We start from the raw sequence: 13,361 nt of genomic DNA, 5'->3' as shown, positions 1-13,361 counted from the left end.
TATAAAGTCGGTGGCCAATCATACTTAGGAATGGAATATTCGACCCATTCATGGCGGATTTGAAAAAGGACATGTTAACGTTGGACGCACATTTATTTGCGTCTTCATAGCTGGAACTGGAGGGAACATACATGTACTTGTAGCATGTACACGGAGCCGTTGGGGTCTAGATAGGGGACACAATTGACCATAAAAATTCATATTTCCTCACTTTCATCATCTCTCTTTGTCTCTAAATAAACACTCTCCCTCAATTCTTCTAGTTCAATTTCTTGAGGTTCTCTTTTCAACTTCTTATTTTTCTTTTCCTTATTCAATTTCTTTCTCCCTCCCCTGTTTTTACAACACACACACACCAATCTTATTATTAACAAAGCCACAATTATACAAGACAAGGGAAACAATATTCTACCTATAATAGTACTACCTATTTTTGCAATAAAATCTTTAACAGCTATCATTTTATTAGCTATTTTAGTCCACAAACTCCCAGCTTCAAGTGGTACTAATTCTTCATGTAAATCTGTAATATTTTTGATATAGACCTTCAGGTCTTTACTTTCGTCAGGAATGTAAGTGCAACAATGTTGAACTTTCAATATTCCACAGACTCCACCCTCCTTGGCCAATAGAATATCAAGGGCAAGTCGATTTTGCATAGACATGGCACGTACGGCACTTAATTCCGTATTCACCAAAAGAAACCCTCCTGCGGTATTTGTCGATAAGCGATCAACCACTGTGGACAGTTTCCGAATTCCATAAGCATTCAAAGAAATTCCCACTGCTGGAATCAAAACCCCAAAAATATCACCCACAATTTCAGACCAAGTTTCTCTCTTAAAACGTGTTAATAAGTTAATATCTTCTACATCTCTTATTTTATCTGTATGAAAAATCTTAGGAAAAACCAGGCCCACATAACACGTGCCATACCAATGGTCAGGCAACTTGTAATAAGCCTTGTTCCCACAAACATAGTACACTCCTGGAAAAATCGTATCTTCTCCACCTCTGAAACCCCAACCTGTCGCAATGAAGTATGTATCATGGCACTCACTAGTTCCCACAAAATATGTATCATATTGGGATTTCCTTCTGGTAATGCAAAGTTTACCCTTCTGTGGCGCATCTAGAGCTAAAGTTGGACTAGCCCCATTCTTCAACTCTTTTCCCATCTCAATGTCCCAAATTGTTTCACTCTCTTCATATTTTCCCCCTTTCTCATGCATGTTCACTCTCCTTTCTTCTACCATATCCAGGAAAGCTCTCTCCTCTTCCTTCAAACTGCATGTTAAATTATTCTTAAAAATGTAATCTAATGTTAATCCTTTTTCTTCAATAAAAATCTCACCAAAAGTGTTAGCTTCTTTAGCTGGATTCAGCTCTTTGTTCATTGGCAAGTGCCCAAAAATACTATCTCTGTTAGACATTTTATAATCTATTTTCCCACAAATAAAAAACACTACTTAAAATACTACAGGAAATACCATATGTAGCTGGTAAATGATGATAAGTAACACCCTCTGAGACGGATGCAGGTAATTGCATACAGACGTAGCAATCCCTTACTTCCATTGTCTTCACATATTCATATAACAGTTTAGAAAAAACATTACTAGAAAAATTATTAATCGACCTATCTTTGTGTATGTAACTACTACTTCTAATTGGAACTACTTTTTGTGAATTCTTCTCTACATTTGTCACATTCTCTATATTCATTCCAAATTCTACTCTAAAAGTAACTAATAAAACTAAAACACCCCATAGAAGCATTAATAATCCAGTACAACAGCAGCACATTCTACACCACCTCTTAAAGAAGGCACATCTATTTCTATTATCCTCTATGTTAGCCATTTTAGTTTAGCCTCTACTACTCCACTACTGTTTGAACTTTTTCAATTCTCCAACAATTCTTCAGCTTTCAGTTTATCCAAATGATCTCCTCGTTCACTTGATCCAAGTGAATCCTTCTTTCACTCAGTTTGGATATTTGTCATTCTTCACTTCAATTTCTTCAACATCAAATTGTATCAGATCTCCAACGTCGGAATCTTCAGTACTTGACTTTTCTCCAATGTCAGTCAAGAGTACTTTCAGAATTTCACCAGTATCTTCCTCAACCACTTTTCTCAAGACCACTTCCGGATTATCTCGAGTCACTGTTTCTTCTTTTCCTTCTTCAGACAGTGTCACATAAGACCATTCCGGTGATCTGTACTTTTGGTTGGGTCTTCTTACTCTTTTTATTTCCACTGGTTCATTTGACTCCTTTGATTCTTCTCCTTCAGCTTTTGAACTTTGACTTGAAACTTCATTCACTTGTTCAGCTTTCGATGAATTTGCTCTTATTACTTTGTATCTCAGCCTCTTAACTCTGTTGTTAGGCCAACGATCTCCTCTTAACACCTTTTTCGGCTTTGTTTCTTTATTACTCCTTTCTCCAATCCAAGTTCTCTTTCTCAGAACTCGACCCTCTGTTTGTTCATCTTCATCATCTGTTTCAAGTGCCTCTTGTTTCCGTTTCCCAGCAGTTTTCTTCTTCTCCACAGATTTTTTCACCACTGTTTGAGACTTCCCTACTCCTGTCCCTCCTCGGGTCTCCGACACGCAATCTTCTTGCTGTCTACTTGTCCCTTCACCTAGCTCCTCATGAATGTTCCCTACACCTCCTCGGGGGTCTTCCGCAATCTGTCCCTCTCTATCTTCTTCTGACCCTGTTTCTTCAAGAATAATCTCAAGTGGTTCTTCAATCTCCTCCTCTTCTGATTCAGGAGTAATCTCTGTGTGATTTCTTTTTTCTTTTCTTTTTCCTTCACTGCTGTTTGAAACTACAGGCTCTTTTACAGAATCTGATCTTTTCTCTGATACTCGCAGTGATTCTCTTGAAGCTCTCTCTGCTTCTTTTCTCACTGATTCCGTATCATCAGTATCTTCATCATCACTGGAATCTGACTTTCATCATACGCTAGGGCCCATTTCACTAACATACGCTCAAATACTCTACCAGCAGCATAAGACCTGTGGGAAGAAAACCCTGCATCTATATCTAGGACGATAGGACCTGATTATAGTGGTTATCCTTAATCATACTCTATACAATCTATACAACAATGATCAAAATGTACACAATAATTGACAAGAAAGAATATTCAACACCATGTTTAAAATTATATTGCTTTATCTAAAATTAGTCAAAGTAAAATCAGAATAAATCATTTCTCATAGTTACCTATTCTAACTAAGTGTCAGAACGGGTCAGGACAAGTCTCTCGGTAAAGTCTCTCAAGACGTAGTCCCTCAGCATCGATCCTCAGCAACGCAAGTTCACGCGGCAAAGGTAAAATGGCAAGTGGCAAAACCCTCCCTAAGCTAACAATTCTTATAATGAAAAATACAATGGAAACACACATAAAGTTGGCAAAATAAACTGTATCACTGAGCAGAGCGAGAAGGAAGGGATGTAACATTGCTACATCTGAAAATCTTCGCTCAGGAAAAGTCACAAGACGTGAACTACGGAACAGGAACCAAGAAACTATCAAAGTATCCAACTTGTACAACTTCCCTCGGCAGCCAGGCCACAGTTCATTGTTCATTTCTGAAGCTCCTTTGTTTGCCAAGGACGTTCCATTTCTTTTGGAGATCCTCCAAACTGCTGATGTCCTCATGGAAAAATACAACAAGGACCACGGTCAGTTGTCTTCGACCTTTTTCCAGCAGGGGTCTCTCTTGCCACATCACAGAATATGCCACAGCCAGGCTTTGAAATACTGTCAGCTCGGTTAAGGCCTTCATAGGCCACAATAGACCATCTTAATTAAAGAGACAAAATAAACGTTACTACAGCATAATGATTAAACAGTGTTAACCCCACTAATACCCTTATGTGTATGTATTTATCTAGCTTTGCGACATAAAAAGCATTAATTCAGACAGCGTTTTGTGCTCAAAATAAATAGCACACAGCAACGTTTAAACATGAAAACTTGCACGTTATTATTAGGACAGAAACAGCACAAATAAGCTAACCCTTGTGTAACTTTCTCTTATGTTAGGACAAACGGGTTGATTAATAAAACACACTTGCACAAAGACAAATAGTTAATTGTTAATTATTAATAAATTAATAAAACGCATAGACATGCCAGAGCTTCAAAAGCCCATGAATTTTCTAAAAGAAAACTCTGCTCCAGCAGAGTCAACACCAGTATTCTGGTCAGACATCGCATCTGGCTCTGTATCTCCTGGTTTAAGCCAGACGTACAGCAGCATCTGTTAAACCTGCTATTCGATGGTGAACATCCTTTCGGACTCCTGGTGGGTCAGATGCTTGAAAATATTTCAGACACTGCCAAGGCCATGGCTGCCGAACAGACATCAACTTCGGGGAGGTCATTTTGGGGATCACTCTACAATGGAGGCTCCTAACCCTCCTTCCAGAGGCGGAAGCCATACCACCAGCAGTCATCACAGGGGCATTCTAGAGACAACAGCACTAAGGATAGGGGAAAAGGCAGATCATCTAAGAGAGCTGCCTCCTCTAAGCAGTAACTCCTCTATCTCCTAACCAATCACACATCATGTGTTGGGGAAGACTCTAGGGGTCTCTTCCTTGTTAGGAAGCGATCACCTCTGACCAATGGGTACTCTCTGTCATAGGGCAAGACTACTGCCTGAAGCTCACCTCAACCCCACGAAATATGCCTCCCCACAGACACAACTTAAGCCTGGAACATCAGCACCAATAAGAGAAGGTCCAGGTGCTCACCCTCAAAGGGACTATAGTACCTGTGCCACTGCAACATCACAGACATGGAGTGTGTTTATTCCCTCTGCGTTCTAATCCCCAAAAAGGATGGCTCCCATAGGTCTGTACTAGACCTCAGGCTTCTCAAAAAGTACATACTCAAAATATTTCCATATGGTCATTCTGCAGGATGTCATCCCACTGCTACAGCAAGGAGACTTCATTGCAGCACTTGATCTAAAGGATGCTTACTTCAACAGACCCATACATACTGCTCATGGCCGCTTCATGTTAAGTGGTCAACATTTTCAGTTCAAGATATTGCCATTTGTTGTCACCACAGCCCCAGGGTATTCCACAAATTGTAATTGTAAGTAGTATGTATATATAATGCTTACTACCCCAGACGAGACATTGAAGCGCTTTACAGCGAGTAGCATGTTAATCTAGAACCAAGATTAGAGTTGTATGCTTAGTAGATAGTAATACATTTTTTTGTGTGTGCATTAGACGTAGGTATTTTGCTCTTGATTTCTTGTGTGTTGTTGGAGTTTAGAGTAAGGATAGAATGATGGGAATGGATTTGAAAGGTGAAGTAGTAAGTTGTTTTTGAAAGTAGTGGTCATGTGTGCCTGTTGGGTGAGATGGCAAAAAAGGATGGGGAAGTTTTAACCTCTTGGGTGCGAAGGACGTGCTGCACAAGTCCTCAGCACTGGTACTCATCATGTCCTAGAAACCCCCTCCCCCCCCGGTATAAGTGTTGGCGCTCCCCCCGCAGGTCACCTCACCTCAAGCCCCCACCAGGCATGGCAGCAAAAACGCTTCCACTGCCACCTCAGACTCCTCCCCGGTGATCTGATGATGTCAGCATGCGCACAGCGCAGTAACGTCATCATAACACCCTGGGGATGCACTAGAAGCCATTTGTTTCCAGCACATCAGGAGGAAGGTATGCTTTTTCCTCTTGGGAGAGATTGAGAGGGCCGAGAGACACCGGGGCAAACAAAAGAGTTTTGTCTTTCTACTGGTGTCTCTCTGCAGTGCATTCCTGCTGCGGGATCGCTGGTTGGACTGCGATTGCGCAGCAGGAATGCACCTAGTAGACACCAGGGATTTTTTTTGTTATGGGGAGCTGCCCCTTGGTCAAGGGCCGCTCCCCACTATTTACCACGTTTTGGCTGTTGTCTGCACCCCCCGGGCAGATTGGCCATATTTTTAGGCCAATGTGTTCCAAAGAAGGTCAGAAAACCACTAGACGCCAGGGATTGCTGCAAATACTTGTCGGGGAGCAGCCCCTTGGACAAGGGTTGCTCACCATTATTTGGCACATGTTTTAGCTATTTTCTACCCCCCCAGGTATATGGCCAATCTCTGGGAGCAGATTGGCCATATTTTTAGGCCAATATGCCCCGGGGCAGAAAACCTCCAGACACCAGGGATTGCTATAGATACATTTTTGGGCATTGGTTTTAGCTTCCCCCCTCGGGGTAGACCATACATTTGCTATGCCAATCTGCCCCCCACGGGGGCGCAAAACTGCTAAACACCAGGGAATACGTTTCGCTGTTGTGTGAACTGGCGTTTGGCTGTCGGTCTGTCTGAACTGACAAATGACTGGTGATCTGTGTGTACTGGCGTTTGACTAGCTATGTCTGTGTACTGGCATTTAGCTGGTGGTGTGTGTAGACTGGCGAGTGGCTGGTGTTTGGTTAATGGTGTGTTTGAATTGGGGATTTTGCTGGCTGTGTGTGTGGACTGGCTTCTGGCTGGTGATGTGTGTGGCTGGCGTTTGGATGGTGGTGTGTGTGAACTAGTGTTTGGCTGGGGTATGGGTCAATCCCTGCTAGGGTGCAAATGTATTGTCTTTGCTTTTTGTGCCCCACCTGGGGGCTGGTCAGATGTTTGTGATGCTGATCTCCCCCCAGAGACAGACTGCATAGTGTTTTATAATGTTAACTGTTTTATTTCTTGTCATCATTTGCTTTTGTGATTTTCATGCTTTATTTCCCCTTTTTAATGTAGTGCAAAGCTTTTGATTTCCTTGGTGGTGACTCCTGCTTGCAGTTTCGGCACTGGTAGATCTGCAGGTTGTGTAGTTGCATGTGTTTGGTAAGGAAACATTTTTGTAATATTTACTTGAAATGAGTATCATTGCCCTGCTTGAATGTGTGTTTTTTAATGGATGTAATAATTGTAGCATATTTAGCTTATTTATTTTCTTCTTATCATATTCACGTTAGGATTTGTGGCCTAGTTGTCTGTGGCAAGTGAGGTATCTTTTTGGAGTATCAAGTTCATTGTGTGGATTGTATTATTAGTTTTTCCAAGATCATTATATGTCAATAGCTATATTTACTCCTTGATACAGCTGAGTTTGTTGAGTTCTAATTTGACACACTATTGTGTAGTGCTGTCTTGTTTGTTGTGTTAGTTTCATAAGTAAGCATTATAACTGCCCGCAAGCTGACCGCCCAGCAGGTTGTAGGTTTGCCTTTTGAATCTGCCTCTGAACATGGCTCTGAGACTTACTCTGCAACTGAGGAAGAGGACCAAGTTGAAGATTCTGCGGGTGAATTTTGTGTTCGAGAGAAATCATCTGATGATGATTCCACTGTTAGTGAGTGCTTCAATCCCATTAACAGTACTTGCGTGTGGAGGGGGAGAAGTCCGTAGAGTGCCGCAGTATACCCCATCCTCAAAGACAATCTAGCAACAAGGGTTTGTTGAATTTCATCGTCCAGTCCTGCTGCTCTGGTCCTTGGCATACCGCCTTTGGGTGGGAAGATCATGTTGTTCGCATCCTGTCCGTCTATTAGCTTCCCCCCTCATGTGTGGTCGAGCCGTACAAACGTCTTTCTGTTCGGGTGGGTCCCGATCGTGCAATGTCGTCTTTCATCATTCCTTGGTCTCAGTCCGTTGCGTATGTTCCTCCTCTTGTTCCTGTCCGTGGTCCCTAGAGTCCTCTTCTTCCCTGCATTGCTGCTGGCGTCTCTCCACCCGCCTGGATCCCTCCACTCGTCGCCATCCCTCGAGCCAGTCGTGGGCTTCCTCCAGTGTTTCAAAAAAACAGGTTTTTCCATCTGCCACTACACGCAGTTTTGCCGCAAACAGCATGGAATATGGTAGTTCCCTGCGTCCCCCTGAGTTACCTCAAAGAAGCTCCTGCAAAGAAGCTCCTGCGACGCTTAGTAACCGCCGCCGTGTAATCTGGGAAGAAGGACACCACCGAGTTTTGGATGCACAGCTGCGGAGCCACTGTTGCTGTTTGCAGTATAGCATCCCTGTCGCTGAAGTTGACGATGCGGGCCAGACGGGTCTAGGGGGTGCCCCTGCCTTGAGCCTACCCCCCGGGATCCTGTGCGCTCTTTCCACGGAAAAGAAATTCGAAAGTCCTCTGGGTTGAAGTCTAGTTTTTATGAGATCCTCAACATAAAGGTCCATGGCTGGACTCCCTTCGCTTTCGGGAATGCCCGTAATTCTGACGTTGTTGCGTCGAGAGCGCCCCTCCTGGTCATCCAGCTTCGCCGCCATGAGTCTATTTTCTGCTTCTAAATGGCTGACCTTTTGGAGCAGCGCGGCGGTGTCCTTTGACAGGGATTTCGTCACGTTTTCAACCTCCGTGACCCTGGCAGTCATCTTTTGAAAGTCCACCCTCAGGAAGGAGACATCAGTGCAGATGGATCCCACCGTCGATTGCACATTAGTGAGAACTGACATGATATCCTCCAGCGTCACTTTGGCCGCTCCCTCAAGGTCTGAGTCTTTGTCAGATATGCCTTTGTGCTCAGGCAGAGCAGGAAAGTCTTTTGTATAGGCGTATTTGTCCAGCTTGATCTGCGAGTTCGTGCGTGGGCCCCTGCTCCCCATCCTCGCCCGATGAGTGCTGCGCCTGCCACGGGACCTCACTCCACGCGCGGCCTGTCGGTTTTCCCACCACGCTGCAAACTTGTAATTTGTGGGGCCTTGGACCGTTGATGCGCAGTCAATAAAGTTGCACTTGAACACCAGTGCCACACTTTCACTCTGCGCGCCCTCTTTCAAACTCTCGGGGTCGACAGCTAGTGGGCCTGCGCTCAGCCACAGCCGTGGCCTTGGACAACGTCGTTCTTATAGGTCAGAGGTCTTCAATCTGTGGGGCGCGACCCCCAGGGGGGCCGTGGAGTCATGGGAAGGGGGTCGCGCTCTTCCTTTGCTAAAAGAATACGTTCCAGACAGGGTCCTTAAAATGCCTTCCCTGGAGTGGTATTCAGGGACTCTCCCATGCCGGGAAACAGAAGCCAGACAGACAGTTAAACTCACCTTTCTGCCAGTGTACTGCTAGCCTGAAAGAAATGCAAATGTGCACAACAAGTTAATCTGCAAATCCTTTACATTTGCAGATTAACTCGTTGTGCACATTTGCATTTCTTTATGGCCAGCAGTACACTGGCAGAAAGGTGAGTTTAACTGTCTGCCTGGCTTTGAATTCTCAGGAAAGGAGAGTGCTGTTGAAGTTCATTTATTCAATCATTTGAAACTTTTTGAGTGGTAGTGCACAGAGTTAACTGAGCTGTGAAGTGCTTGCTTTTAACTGTCATTGTATTTACATAGCTTTTACTATCCCTGAGAATGTGTTGAAGGGACAGTTATGTTTAAAAAAAAATGCATTACATAGGGTCTAGATATGAGTAAAATCTATGGGCCTCATTTACAATGAAATGGTGTAGGGCAGCTCCGCAAGTATTTTTGCTGCACTGCCCTATGCCAATTCAAAAGGGCAGGATTGGACTATATTTATAAAATACAGTGCATTCCTTTCCTTTCTGGCAGCACACAATTGGTGCCTAGCGCCAACGCAGGCACCCTTGGGCCATGGTGCAAGGGTGTCTGCATTGTTTGCAGGATTGTTTTTGTGCAAGAAGGCACGCCTCTCTGCGCAAAAACAGCTCATGGAGGCTTTTTCCTCTTTCTATGTGCGCCACACAAATAAAGAGGAAACAATTGAGGAGAAATAAAGATATTTCTCCTCATTACGCATCTCCTGGGGCAGCATACAGTTTTGACGCTTTCTCAGGTTCAGATGCTTGTAAATCTGGGAATGTGTCAAAACCCATTGGAAAACCCACCGCAACACCCATGGAACGCCCCCAACCCCCGACACAGTGTAAGGCAACACATCAACTTGCGCACCGTTGCCTTACACCATATCTAGGAGTCCATGAAATGCCACACCAAAGGACTTCGCGTGGCCTCATAGATATGGGTCTGCGCAACCAGAGCGTCATAAAAAATTATTCAGCGCAAGGGGCTTATAAATAAGCCCCTATATATTGAAAGCAGCCCATATATTTTGGAAGCACCATTTTATCATAAAACATTTTGCGCATTTTGTAGCAGTCTATCTTAAACTGTGTGTAATGCAAGTATAAAATAAAGACGTACATATTCACACTGCTTTCTGTCATAGGCTGTGAGCTCACAGCACTAGAAATACACAAGTCACTATTTTCCACTGCACCAACCATAATTTAACCCGTTTGCGGCGGCACAAATGTCCCCGCTGTGTGGGCGGATTCTACGCGTGCAGAAATCGGACGGCCCCCAGCCGTCCGATGCACACGCCCACAGTGACATCAGACAGCCAGGGGCCTTCCGACGCATGGAACGCGTTAATTCTGTGGCTCTCTAGTTTCATACCTGCAGTGCATTAACTAATAGAGTTTTCATAATGTATTATAGTGCATTTCCCACTGAGTAACAACTTTTTAAAATGTATTTATTATTCATTGAAGCTGCCTGTTATTTTATATGTAGCTACCGGATGGTGAAAGACCTAAAAAATATATGTATGTTTTAAATATGATGAATGATGTTCGGCCACCTCCAGTTATATGCAGCTGTAAATGCCAAGCTGTCAGCATCCCATGAAATATAATATGGTTTTCCTCTAATGCCGTGCAATAAAGTTGCAGCCCATGAGCTATTATACCAAGGGCCACTGGAATTATGTGATTGTGAGGCCGCAGAGATTTTAGCATGATTATAGATTTGTCGCATTTGCCACATAATCCATCATCTGCCACATAATCTGCTGATTTTAACAAAAAAAAACGTATTTATTCAAAAGGTTCAAAAGTTAATAAAAAGCAGCAACAGGTGTTGACGCTTAGTAGAAGGCCATTTGTAGAGCTGTGCTGGTCACCTTTTTGTTGCTTATTGCTATATTTGTGTGTTAAATGGTACTAAGGAGGTGCAACCACAGATTGACCGTTTCTCTGGTAAACATTTATGGTTGTCAATGATACGGAGTACCAGGTTTTAGAAATTTTTGTTGGGCCTTACGCCTAAAAAATGTTGATGGGGGGTCTCGACATCAAAAAGTTTGAAGACCACTGTTATGCCGCTGCCCGCGTCCCACGCAGGGGGACACTCAGCAGGGCAGCCTTCTAGTGGCCGCCCGTCGGAGCCTCCCCCCCTCTCCCCCCCCTGCTCCGCCTCTCTAGTAGGCCGCGCCTCGGGGAGGGGAGGCCCCAATGGGTTTGTCCTGGGGAGGTGTGCCACAAGGATGGGCGAGGCTAGACCCCCCTTTTAAGCGCCTCACCCCCTCAGTTCTTCCTCTGCTTCCTGCGCCGCTCCTCCTGGCCACGCGAATTCCTCTGCTTCCTGCGCCGCTCGTTCGCCTTGCCAGCTGTTCGTCGTGCTCCGTCGTGTCGCTCCTCATTCTCGGTGAGTCTCCGGTTACTTCCCTCTCGCCCCGGCCCTGTCCCCGGGCAGTACTAGGAGACGGGGCCCTGTGGTCGGCGTACCACGGGTGGGGGGGGCGGCCATGGGGCCGTGCCGTGCTCGGGGATCTAGACTGTGGCGGGGTACTGGAATTGTACTGCGTGGTGTGGGGGAGGGCGCCGCTCGTCCGAACTCCAGGCGGCAGCAAGCGGGCAATGCTATGGTTAGGTGCTTTCTTGCTGGTGCGTGAGCGGGCCAATACAACTGTCTTGCCGGGCGCTACCGTACTCAGCGGCCAAAGTGCACATTGTAGGGCTGCTTGCGCTCATCCGCATCCCCCCTCTCCCACCTCTATCCGTAGGGGATGTGGAGGTGGCATCGCGGCGTTGTTTGGGTGGGATTATTAAGCGTACACACTGTTGGTGTGCGTCGGTGCGCCCCCGCTGGCAAGCGGGGTTTCGGTTCCCAGTGCCGATCTGCTACCCCACCCCCCCCGCATAGAGATGTAGCCCATGGGTGGAGCGCATGCTGCGAAGGTCCGATGCCTCGTGTTCGACCCCCAGCAGCCCTAGTGCGTTGTAAGAGCAATGATCGTTGCCAGCTAGCTCAGTTGGTTCGAGCGTGGGGAATTAACGCCAAGGTTGCGGGTTCGGTCCAGTACGGGCCAGTGCTCTCACGTATGTTTACCCCCTCTCACCCCCTCTCGGATTGCTTGGACCACTCCCGGCCCGTTGGGGGCCTCTGGCGTTCTATTGCGTTCGTCCGGGCGACCGCGGGGGGGGAGGGTGCGTCGCGGGGTCGGCCCCTCTCATGCCACAGTTGGTGTTCCGGGGGTTTAAAGCGCTGGCTTAAGGCTGCAGATCACCTTCGGGCTTGCTTCTGGGCGGGGTGTGCGGTTGCATGGTTGAGGAGGGTGAGGCCGGCGCGCCGGGTGAGGGTGGCGCTAGCCGTGTTTGGCGGCCCCCGCTCCTACTGTACGGGGCATCTCGGGTGTGAGGGCGTGCTTACTGTAGCGGGGGTTGAGCAGCAGCAGTCAGCCGTGCCCCCCCATGTTGTATTTGGCTGGCACATCGAGTAGCTGTGCAAGAAAAAGTGACGGAAGACGGAGAAGGACTCGGATCGGGTGGCTCTGGGCCCCGTCGGGTGCGCTGGTTTTCTTTTGTCATTGTCCGCTGAATTTGACCGGCCGGGAACGGGTGCGATAGCTGCAGGCTGCCTAGCATTCGCGGGAGTATGGTACCCCGGGGTGGCTACAGACATAGCTCCTGTGTCGTGCTGCTTCCGGGGCGACGGTTAAACGGAGCAAGTAATTGCATGCCCGGGTTGGCTCGGGGTTTTTGTGGAGAGAGCGCACACACATGTAGGTGGTCCTATAGCCATGATTAATAGGCGACATTTGAATATTTCCTCGATGTATATGACAATTGAGCGCCGGGGCGCGAGGCGGAAGCTGCTCTATTTGTGGTACAGAATGAAACGCAATGTCTGCCTCCCATGCCAGGCTCACATCCGAGGTTGGAGCTGAACGGGGTATGGGAGAAGCTACTTTTATCGGCTCTGCGCGTCCTCGGTATCACATCCCCCCCCCCCTCCCTTGTACATTTCAGGATCTGGAGCAAGGTTTACCAGAATTGAATGTGTAGCATTTCACTTTGGCAAGCCAGGTTTACTGCTTACCTCGCTGTGCGATGTGCATCTAGGTACAGGCCTTTAGTGGGGGGCTTTTGGCGCCGTCTACACGCGAGACAAACAGGCGGAAATATCGGGAGGCACGAGATGCGTGGGGGTCAGCGGTTGGCTGTTTTCAAAAGAGGCATCCTTTTGTTATTTGCAATTTATAACGTGGAGTCTTGATATTCTAGAACTGCATGCACACCGCTAGCAGACATTCTTAGAACATTCC

General features: G+C 46.4%; 1 long non-coding RNA gene across 1 annotated transcript in view; it reads left to right on the top strand.

Annotated features, from left to right (window-relative positions):
- Positions 1-13,361, top strand: part of LOC146857965 (uncharacterized) — a 68,242-nt gene that overhangs the window by 28,119 nt on the left and 26,762 nt on the right. The window contains exon 2 of the long non-coding RNA XR_014979634.1: positions 6,779-6,865. This is a non-coding gene — a long non-coding RNA (uncharacterized LOC146857965). The remainder of the gene's footprint in view (positions 1-6,778; positions 6,866-13,361) is intronic.

This window comes from Triturus cristatus, chromosome 3_2 (genome assembly GCF_964204655.1).
Source record: "Triturus cristatus chromosome 3_2, aTriCri1.1, whole genome shotgun sequence".
NCBI classification, from domain to species: Eukaryota; Metazoa; Chordata; class Amphibia; order Caudata; family Salamandridae; genus Triturus; species Triturus cristatus.
The sequence above is the reverse complement of the archived record's forward strand: the minus strand, read 5'-3'. Positions and strand labels throughout refer to the sequence as shown.